This window comes from Nothoprocta perdicaria, unplaced genomic scaffold, assembly GCF_003342845.1.
Source record: "Nothoprocta perdicaria isolate Ctin4 unplaced genomic scaffold, notPer1 scaffold_322, whole genome shotgun sequence".
Taxonomy (NCBI): Eukaryota; Metazoa; Chordata; class Aves; order Tinamiformes; family Tinamidae; genus Nothoprocta; species Nothoprocta perdicaria.
This window is the reverse complement of record NW_020455558.1, coordinates 626,099-643,797: the sequence shown is the minus strand read 5'-3', so window position 1 is coordinate 643,797 and position 17,699 is coordinate 626,099. Positions and strand designations below refer to the sequence as shown.

Below are 17,699 nucleotides of genomic sequence, written 5' to 3'. Positions count from 1 at the left end.
CTGGACACCGAAAGCAGCCAGCAGGTTCGCAGCTGGCGGAAAGAGCCTTGTTCAACGCATGGCTGTGTGCCATGGTGCAGAGTGTCACCGGAGGTTTACCCAGGTTTGTATGGAGGTGACGGTCTCTGAGACAGTACAAATTCACTTGTGTTTCTTGGGATAACCCTGACCAGGGTATCAGCTCATCCTGATGTGCAAGATACACTTTGTTCTTAAGGGTACATTACTTTGGGGTTAAATGCTGAGCTCCTGATACCTCTGTTCATTAACTGGAAGCTTGCGTGGCATCTCTAAATGGCAATGTTTCCAAATAAATTTGCCATTGCAAAGCTTCAATCTTCCACTTCTGACCAACATGAATAAAGCATAGCTTAAACTTTCAAACACACTGAATTAATGTAGAATTGCCTACAGTTGCTAAAATTTTCTAGTTCATAAAATGATTAGACAATCATAGAAGAAAAATCCATTAAGGGCTACTAAGCACAAAGAGGGTCTCCCTGGAGATTGGAGAGCACACTAAGAAAGTATCCCTGTGTCTGCCTCATGTAAGGTATCTGCTACTGATCACTGCTAGGAAGATGACACTGCTCAACAGATCAAGTGCTGCTATAGCTGACATTACAGGTAAACCATTTTCACCACTCTGGTGGCAGAATAGGAAGTGTCATTGCTGCACCTGGCATTTCTCTGTTTCAGCAACTGGTATTTCTCTGTTTTAGCCTCAGACCACAGATTCCCTGTGGCTAGGGATGGCCCCATTCATACACTTTAAACAGCCAGTATTAGGGTCTGACCAAGTTTGGGTGATCTGCATTGGACATGTCAACTACTCCACGGTTAATAAACACGTCCATATCTCCCCCAGAAGCTCAAAACTATCATAGAGTCCTTGATAAAGACTGGCTTAAAGCAAATACTCCCATGGGTTTCAAACCTTCAAAGTTGTATTTCTTCTGAGCATACTCTTGCATGCTCCTGCCATGATACAACATGGGTGTAGGCAACCATGAACCACAATCCACTTGCTCTTTGAGGGCCTGTTACAAGGCACACATCTCTGACCAAGTCTGCAGGTTAGCTATGCAGGACAGTTAAGACAAAACACCTCAAGGGAGATGCACATCTTTGTCCAGAGCAATAGCATTACTTAACCAACCTGCTTGGTGAAATCACCAAGAAAAAATGTCATGCGCTTATCGCTCAAAGGAAAAGCTTCAGCACTAGTGGTATGCACAGTGTGGTTATAGGAAATGGCCCTGAAAGGTGCCTTAGGAGGCATCTCAGAGATGCTGGGGTGCCCTGAAACCAAAATGGTTCCCTAAGAGATATCCCTTCTTGACAGTGAAAGATGAGACTTTAAACAGCGAGGCAGGAGACTCTGGCAGGTCCTGTGCTACACCTCTTCTTCACAGGCAGCCTTTCTGCTGGCTAGCAATATTCCAAACAAAGAGATAAAGGCCTTCTTTCAATCTCAAGAGATTTGAAAATCTCTTGATTTTCAAAACTCTTGAGCCACCTTTCTCTGGATTTGCAGTGAGGACAAGAACAGCTACCATGAGGGACCCACTGGAAGAAAGAGTTTATGCAACTGAAGGCTGGGCAGGGAGGTTGGGTTGGGTGCTGCAGTAGGAGAGTGCTGGAGGCACCAGCTGATGTGCAGCGTCTTGCACACAAACATTGCTTGGTTTTCCTGCAGTATTTCCAAACTTCATTTCAAAACTAGACCTCAGAGAAGACTATAACCATCTGAAAATATCAGACTGATTGCTGGTGCCAGTTCTTTTTATCTTTAGTCAAAACCAGAGGGAAAGGAAGATGAACAAATTATTTTGGAAAGAAAAACATTACTTTTCAGGAAGCAATCCCTTCAGGATCCCAAACCATACCATGTTGCTGCTGCCAAGAGCTCCCATGTACAGAACCTGCATGGCGAGGCCAGCATTCTGTAGCTCGTGCATTCTTTGCTAGCCTGAAAGAAGCAGTCTTTTTGGGACTGACAACAAAATAAACTCTGTCACTCTTCTGCACTGCTGCGCTAGTGAATGCCTGCCAGCAGTTTGGCAACATCCAGGCCTTGCCCATAGCATTCAGGTTTTCCATTTCCTACGGACATCAGTTCTTGCTCAGTATTTTTCCTCTTGCTGTGGTTGGCTTTGCAGCACTACCTGAACTTTAAGGTCTGCTAGCTGTGATGCCCTTCCACTAGGGCACATAGATGTACTATCATGAATGAGAGCCATGGGCAGCATACGAAACCCACAGACATGTACCCACAGACTGCAGTGATCAGCAATATATCATCTTCTCTTGCACAACTATGTTTAGTGAGGTTTACGTGAATTTAACTCTGCACATCAGGGAAAATCCAATGTCAACGATGAAATACTAATGCAAACCCAGGAAGAGGAAACCATATTTTCTCCAATAAGAGACTTACTGGCAGGAGCCTTCTCAATAGGACCTCAGCAAACATTGTTAGGACTGTGAACCTCATGCATCCACACTGACCCTTCAGTAGGTTTCTCACTGCCATCCCCAACTGCTCCCCTGGTAGATCTCCTTCCATATCCGTCACATCCAGTAATGATCAAGGGTGCCTTTGCTTCCTTTTCTCATCCCAACAATTCATACAGCACTTCCAAGAATGCGGACTCATTACCAGGATGGACAGGTACCTTATGAACTGCAACACAACTACCCTCCAGCTACACTGGCTGCCAACTCCATGCACAGATCCTTGGGCTGTAGGAATGATCCAGCTAACATTTTTCCAAGTCACCACAAGGACCTGCCAATCTCCATCTAGCCGTTGCCATGTGTGTTGCACCAGATTTCCCAGCTAAGCATTTGCTGTAAGGGGAAGGCAAATGGTGATGGTGGCTCAGGTGATGGTGAAGGATAGTGAGGATGGCTCTGGTGATCTGGTATCAGTGGTGTGTGTGGACTTCACAGTCTCAAATGCTGCTGTTTCATACTTCTGAAAGGACTCTGTGGAGAACAAGAGAACAGCAGCATTGAACCAGCCCTGAATCAAATGGCAAGAAACCAACCAAATAGGCAAGAGATCCCTGAAAAATAGAGCCGATAAGGGACAAGAGAAACTTACAGGAAGGTCTCCAGGGGTTATAGAAGCTGTTTAACGTGCCTGGTGCATTCATATGTTTGGAAGAAGATGTAATCGTGTTTCTCCTCCTGATGCAGCTCCAAGTGACCAAAGCAAGTCAAGACTAAAGGCCAGCTCCTTGCCTTCCTGCGTTCAAGCCACACAGCTTTGCTGTGCCCCAGCCACCTGCCGCCAAGGCGATGGTCTCCTTTTTCCCTCTGGGTTTCCAAAGGCCTGAGGCCTGGGTGAGGGAAAAAGGCAGACTCTGTGGTCTTCATTACACAGGGTAAAACAAAGAAGGACACAGTACGCAATGGTGTACCTCACTCAGCTTAGGCAGGCACTTAGGCATCACACAGTGCAAAACATGGACCGAGTTTCCTATAATCACGCAAAATAATTTTCTTGGGGCAGCCTCTCCCAACATTAAGACATTTTAACCATCAGCATTTGGAATCATAAATATCTTTTAGGGACATCTCTTTCCCAATACAAGAGGCAATTACATTCCTTATTTTACTGAGTGGATACACTCAGTAAAGGTAAAGATGTAAAGTTGTCTCTGTGCAGTGCTTAGCATAAAAGAAAAATGAAAAGCCACAAATCCTAAAAGTATGTCCTGCTGGAAGGAAATATTCCCACTGTTGAAGACTGCAGTAATTCTGTCCTGCTGGACATGAATTCCCTCCCACACACATATTTTAAGAGGCGATGGGCCAACCCTCCAGGCTTGGACTTCCCCCCATTTCAACGGGAGGTCTGCATCAGATTCAAACGGGTAGGGCTCCCACCCCAGCCATTTCCCCAGATTAAGCTTGCACTTACCTGCCTGATTTGTGGTTACATTTACAGACACATACTGGCGTGCTCCAGGGCTCTGGTCGGACACTCCATTCACTGCCTCAATTTCAAAGGTATAGTTTGTATGTGCAAGTAGATCCACCATCATGACAGAGGTGTTTTTCAAGTCAGTTTGCTGGGGGAGGTACCTGACATGACTGCCACATGCCTCACACTGCCCTGAGTGTGAGTTGCACTTCTTGCATGCAATATAATAAGACACATCTTTCCTTCCACCAGTATCAGCAGGGGGAATCCATTCCAGAAAGACACTAGTCTCGTTTACATTTGAGATGGCACTCCGAGGAGCAGAGGGGGGTCCTGGTTTGTAAAGTGAGAAAAACACATGGTAAAAACAGTTTTATCATTCATCCTGCTCTCTAATGCTCTCTAGGCTGAAGAGATGTTCATGGTTCATGTGCTGAAAAGCACACAGAGATAATCCACAGCAGCAAGAGAAGCAAGGGGTAGATGGAGATTTCTTTTGAGACCTCCAGCATCACCCTAAAGGTTGGGACACAGGCGTTTGTGTGGGAGGGCAAGATACACACAATAAGGCTGGCTCAGGAACACCCACAGAAGCATGTTCCACCCCAGGCACTGCCTCTGATGCTCTCCTCATTCCTCTACCTAAGGGAACTGCCCAAGTCAGTGCCAGTCACCGGCAGCAGGATTACCCCTCCTGGCCCTACTGTTGTATTACTAGCCCTCGATCCTAAGAAGACATGCCTTGGGTACCCAGTTCAGACACTGAATTTTTCCATTTTATGCACTCCCTATCAGATCTTTACAGACAGAGAAACTTAAGTGCAGTTGTACAAAGCACACCTGAACAAGACACTTAATGTAGCCTAAAGCAGATGGTGATCTATACGAGCCTCTGGAAATACGGACATGTCTATGTTCTCAATTGCAGCCTTCCTGGTCCCTGCAAAGCTAGCACGATTGGTTAGCTACACCATGGCTGCTTATTTGGCCAAGTGTCCAGGCTCGGGATATGAGCATGGCTCTGGCAAGGCTACCCACAGGCAAAGAACTGCAAAGGCAGCAGAGCTCCTGGTCTGTTTTCCGATGTGCTGTTGGGAGAGGCCACAGGCTGGGCAAGAAAAGCCATATTGGGCACAAAATTTCCAACAGTGACTCCTAGTTCATTAGGCAGCTGCACTGTCCATTTGGAGACACCTGCAAGACAGCTAATTTGCAGAAGGTGCTGGCACATACCTTTTCAGATGACTCATGTTATAGAGACACCAGAAAACTGAAGCATGCCATGACACTAGATATATCTGCAAATTCTGGCATCACTCTGTGATGGCCTCCCAGTGAAATCAGCAGAACATTGCAGGCAAGCCTCTGAACATGCAAACCACAGCCAAATTAAAAAGATCACATTCCACTGATGTCTTTGCACTACAAAAAAAAAAGTTTATCAGTCCTGGAGCAAATGGAAAATACTTCCTAGGTGGTATTTGGAGGAACTTTTGTTTTAATAGATTTGCCTTGGTGATCAGGTCACAGATATACCCTGCAGATAATGCAGAAAGATAGCAGGAATTTCATGCAAGAGATATGCACACTTTATATGGATAGTACTGAATTAGGAAGAAAGGGAAACGACTAAAGAAAGCTCAGCTGGATTTTAGCCACAGCATCACAAAAGCCACACAGCAAAATCCTACAGCGTGGAATTTTCTGAGACTACATAACGGTGTGATGGCAACATGCTCACATTCAGTTTGAACCAACTGTCAAAACTCATGTAGAGCTCCTTATAAAGATCTCTAGAAATATCTTCACCAGGCAGATATCCATACATGTTTAATAGCACGCCTTAGATTATCTGATTTTATTTTATTGTTATAATCAAACATAAATCACATTTAAAAGAGGCAATGTTGCAAAGCTGAAATTACCATATAAACAAGAAACATCTTTCCCTATTTCCCTTTCCTATCTTTTCTCCTTTAGAGCAAGGTAGAGCAAGAGCTCTGTCTGCAAGATGCCTGCACACAACCATCAGCTTCAGCAAGACATGCAGAAAGCTAAGGGCCCATTTATTGGCAAGCCTAAAATAAAAGGACCTGCTCAGGTCTCTGCAGCTTTGAGGACTAGCTGCTTGTCTGCCACCATGCCAGCAATCCCCACTAGCATATAGAACATCTTCTGCATGAGGACTACAATTAGCATCTGGTCAAGGACCTCAGATCGCTTCAGATGGAAAGAAACTTCACCAGACACAGGGCAGAAGAGGGAGCTTACTCACAGGCCTGCACGAAAGGGCTCTGTCACAAGGCTGGGAATTTCTGCAAGTCGATGCTCCCAAACTGCACCACAGGGACCCAGCGCTATTTAGCTAATGACACCATAGCACAGCAGAAGCCAGAATTATCTTCTGCCCTCCTGTGCTCATGCTTATATAATGGAAACTAGAAAATTCATCACTGGAGCTGTGTGGAGTTACATACATTACACACAGATTTATTTTTCCTTAACACCAGTTAAATTGCCCTATTTTTATTTTCACTGGATGAATGAACTTTTACCACTAACAGTACTAAGAAAAATAATGATGAAGTTAGATACAAAAGCCTCTATTGGACAATATGTCTTAAATAGGGGATAAATTATTCACTGAAGTCACCAGAGGTTTCTACTTGCTTTGTACAGAAGAGTCAGCTGCTTTCTTGAAGGCTTAAAAACATCAACTTCAATGGAAATGCTTTGAAGTTAGTGGCACTCTGTGACCTGTAATATTAAGATTCTCAGAGGAGCTCTAAGAATTGTCTTTAGTATTCTGCATATATCTAAGAAGACCTATTTGAAGACTCCTCCAATTGCACTTGGGTGAAACTTTGAAAAAATGCCAGTTGGGAGAAGAAAAAACTGTTTTAGTTTCTGAGGGTGAGGGGTCCTAGATATGCTAAGAAGGTCTGTCTTCCAACTCCTCTTCCTCAAGGACTAAGACACTCATTTACACATTTTTTTTTCTTTTTCTTTTTCTTTTTCTTTTTCTTTTTCTTTTTCTTTTTCTTTTTCTTTTTCTTTTTCTTTTTCTTTTTCTTTTTCTTTTTCTTTTTTTTTTCAAATTTGCTCCTCTGTTCACTACAAAGTTCTGTTAAGATTCACCCTTTCCGCACCATGATTTATTGATCAGAGGCTCAAAGCAAAAACATTGGTACTTTCCTTGATGGACAGAAAATCTGTTTTCTGCAGATGAGCATAGTTTACATATAACCTGGTAGGTAAATTTCCCCTGAGATACATATATTTACACAGAATAAATTTAACTGCAACTTTCTGAGAACAGATTATTACATGAAAAACCACTCTATAAAAACTGCAGTGTGTCCCACGCCTTGTACCATTTTGAAATACTTCCCCAGTATGCTCTGAATTGCAACAGAATTACTTGTGAGAGGTGGGAGGGAAGAAAGGGTGAAACTTTATATCATTTTATTTTAAATTGATGTTCTGCAAGGAACTGAAGCTAGGTTTATTTACTTAAAAAGATACAAAGCACAATTACTTCCTGAAAGATGCGTAAAAACATTTGGAGAATTCTCAAATGTCCGTACGGACTTAGGGATCTGTTGTCTGAAGGTAATAATTATCTCAGGCTGCATTCCAGCACTATCAATTTTAAAATTATCAAATAATTGCTTATTAAATATTTTTAAGAAACTGGGGGAAAAAAAAAACACATATTTTACTTCTCTCCCCTCCCTCCCTTTGTCCTCCCCCCTTATTGTGCTTAACTGAGCAATTGACAGCACTTTAGTGGCTCACTTTCTTTGGTGATGATTGTGGGGGGAAGAGTTATAAGGCACCTTAAGTCTGAAGACTGAGAAGACATCAGACTGAAAAGCATTCTCTTTATATTACGAAAATGTAGTTTTACAGCTGTCCCAATTGGCAGGGGACTTTGCAGGCGTGGAGCTGAAAATGAACAGTGTATTCCCTGCAATTACCTGGATTTCAACTTAAAGGAACCCTATGAATATTATTAACTTCCAGAGTAATAAACAAGGGACCGATTCAAAAACTTTAAATATTTTCCCAGCAGCCACGAAAAGAGATGGTGCCTTGCACACTAATAGGATTGGGTGAAGATGTTGGGACCTCTAGCTGCTCTTTTACTATCCCTGCCAAAATTTACCCTCCTTGCCATGGGCTAGCACATAAGCATTTCCTCTTTTTCAGCACAAGCTGAATTAGCACAAGATCCCACCAAGGGATGAGTAAGTGAGATGCGATAGTGCAGATGCTCCTTGCATAAAAGCCTGCTCCTAAGGCAGCAGAAGCCGAGCGGTGCCTGCCTTGGCGCTTCCACCTGCTCTGCGTGCGCTCTGGATTCTGCCAAGCAAGAGTCTAACATAGTTCAGCACATTATGCCTTGATTTGGAATTAGATTAAAATAAACTTTCAAAACAAAACAAAAGAAGAAACATTAAAAAGCCCCCCCAAAAGTTAAAAAAAAAAGTAATACGAACAAGCGAACATAGAAAGAAAAACCCACAATATTTGTGGAACTAGAAGCTATAGCCATTACCTATAGGGTTGGGATTGTACCAGAGGCTTGAAGCTATAGCAGTTACCTATAGGGTTGGGATTGTACCAGAGGCTTGAAGCAGACAGGGACTCATCCTGCAACTTATTTGAAAACAATCTTGCTTGTGCCCCTCATACAACCCCGGCCTGCCTTCAGGTTGTAAGTTTACACAGATCTCTTCTCCTGGAGCTGGTGGGCTTCTTATCCAGGCTAATTTAGACAGGCTAGATGTATTTCTTCTCCCCCTCGAGGGAGAATGGACAGCAGTATCGCTGCTGCCATATGGATAGTGGGCACTGCGGACATGGGTAGTCTAGCACAACTCTGTATCAGTCCCTGCCTTTGGGGCTACCTGAACAAAAACAGGCTAATTTTCTATGTACTTTGAGTGTTCAGAGTTCTCCTCCCTACTACCAAAATGATTGGACCCATCTCTCCTTTCCCTGTGACTTTTAAGTTATGCTTAAAATGCACAAAACAGACATTAAGAAGCCCTGGTGCAAGAGATTTTTTATGCTTTAGCCCATCTTAGCTCCTGCTCTAAAGGGCAGTGGCATATCTGCTTAGCAGCCTGAGAAGTGCTTGCATGGCTCACATCCAGATCACATAGCACGAGCTACTCTCGTGCTGCCCAAGGCTCTCTTCTGCTTTCCTACAGCACATCTGCAAGAGCTAGGTGTTTCAAGTTCTCTCCTCTGGTGAAAATTAAATGCGAAGATGCAAGAATCCCACTACTGCAGCACCTTCTGTGCCTAGTGTCCCCTTGAGGCATGAAGAGACTTGCTGAGGGCAGACTGCTTCCTCTGTGAGAGTGAGTCTCCATCAGGAAGGGACTATTGTCTTCTCTCTGTGCAAACCAACAGGGCTGGAAAGGACAGTAGTAGGCACGGGGACGAAAATCTAGAAAGCTACTATGCTGCCTCAACTGAGCTCTTATGTCCTGCTCTACCTAGCCCTTTGCTCTGCTTGTTTCCATTCTGCTTTTTCATCCTGCCTTGGTCTGGTGTCTGCTGGGAGGACAGCTGGGAAATGATCCCTGTGATGCACTGCACTCTAACAGGCTCTGACATGAGTTTAAGGCAATCTAAAATCTGTCCTTCAGCTCTTGAACTTCCAGCTCTACGATGCAAGGAGACAGGAAGTAAGTTGTCTCCTCACCATTTCCCAGAGGCTCTGAGCACATGAGCTCACATCCCTTCTCCATCAGTAAGGCTTCCTGGAAGCTCTTCCTGCTCCTGCCTCAGTAGTTCAGCTCCTCTTCACTTATTTAACCACTTTTACAGTGCAAAACCACACCTGGACCATAACGTACCTGGTCCAGTAAAGACCCATGGTCTTACTATTCTGATCTTAGTGAGATGAAGTGGGAGTTACACAACATGGGGGCCTAAATATTTGAAACAAAAGAGAACAAGAAGTTTCAAAGCTATAGTGTAGAAGGTAGCTCACAGACTGTATGGAAAGAGAAAACTAGTCATTGCTTCCACCACCTGCGGAACTACTCCCAGTAGTCCGATCTGCCTTTTACAACTCCCTCCCCTTACAGCACACAGAATAAATTCTGTATTTTTTGCTGCTGGTTTAGAGAAGCAGCTTTCTCTGCAGAGCTACATGACTACTCTGAAGATTGACCATCTCCCTGAATAATAACCATCTCCAAGGTGGCCAAGAAAGTTAGAATTCACTCTCTGCTTGCCCAACGAAAATTGGCTGACAGATGATGCTAAGCAGGACCATGCATGTTCTACCCACAGCTAAAGCTGGAGCAGCTGCCCACTCACTCCTCTGAACATGTGTCCTACACCTGCACACATACCAACTTGCACTAAGGGCTGCTCCTTAAATGTGATGCTGCTGGTTAGGAAGATTTCTGGTATGCTTGCAAAGCAGACTGCAACAGATGGAGCATCTGTTGTGATATTTTATACTATGCATTAAATAAATGCTCCCTGAGGTTAATGCCTTATTTAGAAGCAAAAGGCCTGAGTCCTCTCTCATGTAAGTGGGCTAAGATGGACAAGCCAGTGACATTACAAGTGGGTCAGACTAGGTTCAAAGAGTGCAGGCTCTAGCCCAGAGCCTGTCAAAGCACAGTAATTATGATCATAATGTCTAATCACAGTATAGGAACAGCTCAAAAGGATTAAAAACAACCCTATAAGCACATGCTTACTTGTACAGGCCATTGTAGGTGGGTCTGATTCTCTCCTAAAATAGTGCTCTTCACACAGGCAAGATGTGGATGCTTCATCAAGCGTGTAGCTGTGAGGGGGACATTTGCTGCAGGATGGACTGTGGGGTGAAGCTTTGAAGAACCCAGGTCTGCATACTGTAAAAAGAAGAACCACAGGCTAAGCTCTCCCATCATAAAATTGTCTTGTCACATTTCCTTTTAAAAATATTTTAAAATCTTTATCTGGAAAGAAAACAGATAAACACTCTCAAGATATTTTGTTTGAATATTTTACAGAAAATATGATGATTATTTCTTCCTCTAGCACCTGCCTTTGCTAGGTATGTGTTTTCCTGGTTGAGTGCATTAGATCTAACAGATCCTACGCCTCTACTTTAGCAAATAATATTGTACTCGTTCTTAGCTTTTCATTCGGTCTTAGAAAAGCAGGAAATATACACCTTGAGTTTTTTTGTTTAAGATATTCTACTATCAAAACCCAATGTCTTACCAAATAAACAGTAATACAGCTGTGGCAGGGATCTTGAGATGGACAGCTTTTGCGATGCTGTGATAAGGCTATTCCCCTAAAGGGTTTTATGTGTTTGCTTGCTCTTTGTTTTTGTTTTTCCCTGAATACCTGCGATGAATTTTGAAGCATTCTGCATAAACAGATCGCTCTGGGTAGAGACTGTATCAAGCATGTCTGACATACAATATGATCCTTCCAGCGCCAACTTGTATGCATGATGAGACACAAACACTTTGCATGACAGCTAATTGTGCTGTCACAAATATATTAGCTAAGGGTAGTTTGAGATTTTTTTTCCCTTTTGACAATTTAAAGCGCATATAGTAATATTGTGTTCCCAGTCTCCTGGAACAAGCACTTCTTCACCTTAGCAAAGCACTCTGCCCTTATCTGCTTGTATGCACACTTGGCTATGAGCAGCAGCTGTGCACGTGTTGACCCCAGCTTTAGACAAAGCAAACTGGCCCTGTGATCCCACAGTTAGATGTAGAATTACAAAACTGCAGTTATTGAAAGAAGGAAAAACAAAGCACAGATCTGCTGTTCTCAAAAAGCAGAGAACATAACCAAACTCTCATCTTTCCAAGTGCTGTTACTTTTTACCTTCCAAGTGTTTTGAAAATAATCATGCCATATCAGTGATTCTCAGGCCTGTTGTCAGACTTACCTAAGTCATCTGGAAATCATAGCACCTTTCTACCTCCATTCAGACTTCTAAGTCATAATTAATTTGCAATGAAAATGAATTCATGGCAAAAGCATTGGTATTATCCTGTCAGGAACGTCCTAGACAATCACAGTGTGAAGGTCATGTGCTAATATCTGATCACAGGATGCAATGGCAGAATTCATCTTCACCACAGACAAAATGTTGATTGTTACTATGAATTCTGTTTCCTCTGAAGTATCAAGTAGAAGAAGAGACTCTAAAGCTGACTCAGGCAAAGACTGAAGATGTGCCTGCCAGCTCATCAAAAAAAAACAACAACAAAAAAACGTTTTATTTGGTACTGGAACTAAACTGATTTCAGCCATTTCCAACACAAGGGAAAAAATTCATCTTAGAATCAGCCAGCAAGTCAGTCACTGCCCACGCAGATCACTCATGCTTCCTGAGAGGTGCAATTCAAGACCACCCTCTAAATCTGTCCCCACTCCAGCTTTGCGTTGTTCACTGGGACCACAAAGTGCACACAGTCAACTCCGTCCTTCACAGCTACATTCAAATACTGCCTTTTCTGTCACAGGGAACTGTTGTACAATATCTAGATAATCTTTTGGGAGAGGAGACCACCAAACTGTTGCTCTCTATCCTCCAATTTGTATTTCAAAGCTGAATCAAACTCACCGTCAAACTCAGACGGTAAAGAAGAGGAAACGAAGGCATGAAAATGCACAACATCATTGTAACAAGGGCAGCCAATGTCTAGTGTGTACTTGATGTAATTAGCCTTCAAAAAAGGACTTGAATTTATCTCATTATGTCCCATCAAGATAGACAGAAAATCATTATGGCACAGGAGTTTACTATGTTTTATGTGGTGCAAAGCAGCAAATGCAAAATCAGTCAGTTTGACAGATTTTCAACAAGATGCAGTTTGCTAATGATAGTATGATACATAGCTCTGCTTGAAGGGAACACTTTGTTTTCACAAATAAGTACAATGCCAACAGATGTATGAGATACCTCTAACCTCTAATGCTTTGGAGAGGAATGTGAAACGAAAGCAAACTGAGTATTCTGTATAATCTGAAAGAAAGCTCCAATAGGTCAGGCAGCTCCCTTCTAGTTTAAACTTTTTAGTTAAAAAGAAAGAATGCTAAAATAGGAGGTGGAATAGAGCAGGGAAGAAAAAAAAAAAAAAAAAACAGAAAGTTAAAATGCTTCTAAGAACTGCCACACCAAGATGGATTGATCAAAGGTGATTTTGGACCAACAGCTGCCATCAGGTATTTTGAGAAGATCTGAAGGGCATTTGCACAGAGAATCTGCTGCACGACCTGTCAGCTCTTGACAGACCTCTCCTAATGGAAACTATTCTGTGTGCTTCCTTTTCAGTTCAGTCATGGTACTTGTTGCAGAGCCAGAAGGTGCCTGGGTCTCTGAATGGGTAGGCAATGCATGCAACCCTCACTCCCACCTCTTTCACTTGCTTCACGGAGCTTACAGCAAAAGCATTCAAGCAGTATTTTAGACATAACTTGAGGTTTGTCTAGGACAGGTTCAAAATAATAATACAACACTTGCTCATCCAGCAAATAATTCAGATGTGGAACTCACTGCTGCAGCGTGTTTTGCAAGCTAGAGGTTCACATGGGTTCAACACAGCTATATGTGAGTTCGGGGGAGAGGAACCCACTGACATCATCTCTGAGTCAAGGATTTGTTTGGAGGAAGGACAGCACTGGCTGGTACACTCTTAATTTTCTGCCTTTGGATGCAATAATTCCCCCTCTTTTTTTTTTTGTAGATTGGATTCAGAATAGATCAATGCCACACACACAGCCATTGCCTTTGTCTATATACCTTTGCTTTCGATCACTTATCTTACCATTCCTCTCCTGTCAGTCAACCTTAAAAATCTTATAAAGAATACATGACTTTACTTAAAATTACATGGGTATCTGGGGTTTAATTTCTTATAAAATCTTATTTTAGCCTTCTTTATTTTTATCTCAGCATTTCTTATTCAACAACTCTTGAAAGCATACTTAGGACTATCACGATACAGTCATTCATTTAATGAAACCACCTCTCTTTTCAAGGGGGTGGGGAGGATAAGTCAGATGAGCTTATGATTTCTCATAATCTGCTGCAACACAGCTGAAAAGAAATGAAATAGAAATTTAAGCTGTTAACGACACCTGCTTCTTTCCTCCTAATATTAGAACTGATAACTCCTTAACTGATTAATAGGCACTCATGTGTGAAAATAGTCTTTAAATGAAATTGGTTGCTGGAGGAAAAAAAAAAAAAGAACATTTTTAGATACAGCAAATATGCCTGCTAGTGTTCAGTGGGCTCTGTTTCTGTTAGTAACACACCCAATATTAGCAAATTATTATCACTCTTTTATTTTTAGAAGCAACCACACAACGTTGCCAGAGTGTTAATAACTTTGCAAACTCTTATTGCCTAGGGACTACAGCCCAGGTTAGCAGAGATCACTGGGATGATTCCTTGCACCAACCTGTCATTGGGAACTGGCTTCAGCACTTGCAGTTGGGATCCCCAAAGAGGCATGCTGCTAAAAACTGGAGCTTTTTGAAGATCAGTGACAGTGAAGTTAAGACAGGGGGAGAAAGAGGAGGAATCACCAGGTCTCCTGCAGTGAAAACTGGCCTTATGACCATGAAAAAAAATGGTATGCCAAATCTTGATGTGCTGTACTAGAGATGCAGAACACTAGCGAGTGGGGGAAAAGCGAGAGCCAAAGCAAGCCACCAAATAGTTTGGACTTCTCGACACTGATTATTTTCTGCACGTCTTAACATCAAATGTTCCCAGCTGCAGCACTGAAATTGTCCCCGTTTCTCCTCTCGCTGGGCTGCCCCATCAGTATTGACTGGCCCCCAGTAGCTGCAAAGCTTCAGATGTGGAAAGCAAGGACCAACCGCCAAGGTTCTCTGTTTCCTGAGGAATTAGGTGGATGCACACAACAGGGAAAGCCATCACCTTAAACATGAGCACTCGACTATTGGGACCAAGAGTCAATATTGTTGTGAGTTTAGGCCTTGCCTCTGGAGATAGAAAAGTTAGGGAACACAACCTTGTGAAGCCTTGAGGAGAGATGAGAAAGGTCCAACCTATCACTCCCTCTGCAGCCCTGTAGTTGTCACAGTACTTGAATGCTTAGCACCAAAGCAACCTTTCATGATCTCCCAAATTAAAGCTGAAGTAGCAATTAAGCTGTCTTCCTTGCACATTACCAAGTATCTATAGTCTCTGCAGTGGTCACAAACCACAAATATATCAAGTAGTATCAGTAAACTGTAGATAAAGCTAATAAATGAAACCTGAAAAAAATAATGAGGATAAGAATGTAGTCTAGCCAGCTGGCAAAGTCCAGGTTATCAGACTAAGAGCCGTGTTTCCTTCCCTGAAGTACATTTTCTTCTCCTTCCCAACCTTCGCTTGGCTTTGCTTTTTAACCCTGCAAACTCTTCTGGGCATGGACTGTCTCCATACATACGGGCAAGCTGAAAAGGGCTCAAATCACCACGGCTTTTAGAAGAGGCCACGATACAAAGCAGAAGAAAACTCTTTGCCCTGCAGCTACACACAAGCTCTGTAATCCACGCTGCGCTGGCTCCCAGCTGATGTGCAAACCGGGGCTGTTGTATGTGCTCAGCAAAAACGAGAGCGATTCGGTAGCTCATCAGCTCTGCCTTCATTAGCACATCACTCCAGCCTGGGGACCATGCTCTGAGAGTTAAAGGATTTGATAGAAAACAAGCTACAAATAAAGCGAGGCCCGATGTGAGTCGCTGGAGCGGCCGTGCCTTGCAGCATCCGCACTGAGAAGAAGGGGCTGTTGCTTCGCTGCTGTGCCCGAGGAGGAAAGCAGGAGGGTCGAGCCAGGCACAAGCTTTAACGTGGAAGCAATTAAACCACGGAGCTGCTCTAAGCCATGGCTTCTGCTCCTGACGTGCGCTTTTGCTTACAAGACAAAACAACACAAAAACACGGCAGCCTGTCTTTCTGCCTCTCAACCACCACAAACAGATGATCTCTGAGCAATTCTACAAAATATTTGCTTGTGCATCAGGAGGAACAAAACAAACAAACAAACAAACAAAAAACAAGTGTCTGCCTGCAGAATTTACAAGCAGGCTCTGAAGAGCTAATCCTGCCCTTCCTACCAGCTCACCATGAACCGTGGGCCAGCTCGGAAACTGCTGCCAGAGCTATAAAGCTATAGCCAATGTGTAAGAGGCCCCGATTAGATCTCATTTTGGAGCTGGTCTCCCTATCAGCAATAGTGTTAGATTGCTTTCTGCAGCATACCTTGGGGATTTGAAAGGAATAAAATAAATACCTCTCCCTAATAGAACCCTGTAATTCAAAGCTGACAGTTTACCTGAATCCCACAGAGTTGCTAGCATCCTTGGGCTACTCAGCTGCCTAATGCTGCAGCCCAAGACCTGCGGAAGGGCTCTTTAAACAGTTTTGTAGAGCTTACTGAAGAAGTGGGTCACCCAAATGCTCTGCACCCTGAAGAAAGAGACTCCACTCACCTTGAAGGTAAGTCGATTTATGTATCTCAAGTGGGAAATATGCTTTGTTCTCAGAAAATATGTGTCTTTTGATGCCTTTCTGTTCAACTCTGCGCTGATTGAGGCTGAATTACCTCTGTTCTGCATAGAAATAAGCTTCAGCTCTGAATAAAAAAAATCCTTGAAAACTAGAATATAAATAAATTGGTACTTTCATTCCCTCCCCTTGAAATACCACTTCCCCCACCATGTGACTCACTAAATTGTCGCATGGCAATTTATGACATGAGCAGAGTTGCTGGAAAACTAAGAATTAACTGCTACTAATGACATTAATATGTTTCTTCTAAACGGTATAAAACTTCATCACATGGCAGCAGTCTGAAAAATTCATCAAATTCCCAAGTCAGTTGCATTTGCAAGCCATAAAAATACACAGAACACAATACATTAGAAAATGCCTGTGATTACATTAAGATCTTAATGTGCTTTATTTCTGTGCCTTCTGATTTTGCTCTAAAGAAGATTTCCAAGTGATCAGTGAGGCAAAAGCCTGAATCAAGCCTAAATTCTCAGGAATGCAATGGAGGAACAGTGAAGGAAATGTATATCTTGGCAGACATACAAACCCTCACTATCATTTGGGTTTGATTTTGCAGAAGGAAAGTGAGCTACAGAAAATAAATGCTCCTAGGGAAAAGGGATGATTTTTCAAGGACTTGGCGTGTACTCCCACTGGCTTTGCTGGCAGCAGGGCTAGACTTAGCTAAGTTTCCAAGGTCTACCCTTGCAACACTTGATTATCTGTCTAGATAAATGACCATTTTTGCAGCTCTTACCTCTTGCCACCTCCCCACTGCAAAATCTGGGCTTGCCAAAGAGCAACAAGAAACAATGGTCATCTTTCCTTAATGCTGCTGAAACCAAAGGGTAGCGCATGCATAGGCTTTCTTTGCAGAGAGGCTGCCTGTTTCAATTTTGTGAATTTTCCTGTCCAAAAATGCTGGGTAAAACCACAAAGATAATAGGGACCTGGACTACAACATGAAGAAGGCAGTCCTCATCTTGTTGCAAGGGGTCTGTAGTATCTATGAAGTATCTACATCCATAATACAGGTACTGCTGTCTACAAAATTTACGTATCTTTTCTTGCTCTCTGAGGTAGGAGACTTCACAATGCACTTAAATTCTGCTCAAGTTGTTGTTGTTGTTATTGTTGTTATTATTATTATTATTATTTAATGAAAGCATTTCACTCCCTTACGCAAAGAGGGGGATGGTT

At 42.8% G+C, this 17,699-nt stretch overlaps 1 protein-coding gene and 1 long non-coding RNA gene across 2 annotated transcripts in view; both read right to left on the bottom strand.

Annotated features, from left to right (window-relative positions):
- Nucleotides 1–17,699, bottom strand: part of EPHA5 (EPH receptor A5) — a 188,084-nt gene that overhangs the window by 74,924 nt on the left and 95,461 nt on the right. The gene's annotated exons all lie outside the window — the stretch shown is intronic.
- On the bottom strand, nucleotides 4,196–10,804 carry LOC112950584. The gene is made up of 2 exons (XR_003250054.1): nucleotides 10,669–10,804; nucleotides 4,196–4,267 (listed from the first exon to the last, which is right to left on the bottom strand). It is a non-coding gene; the product is annotated as an uncharacterized LOC112950584 (long non-coding RNA).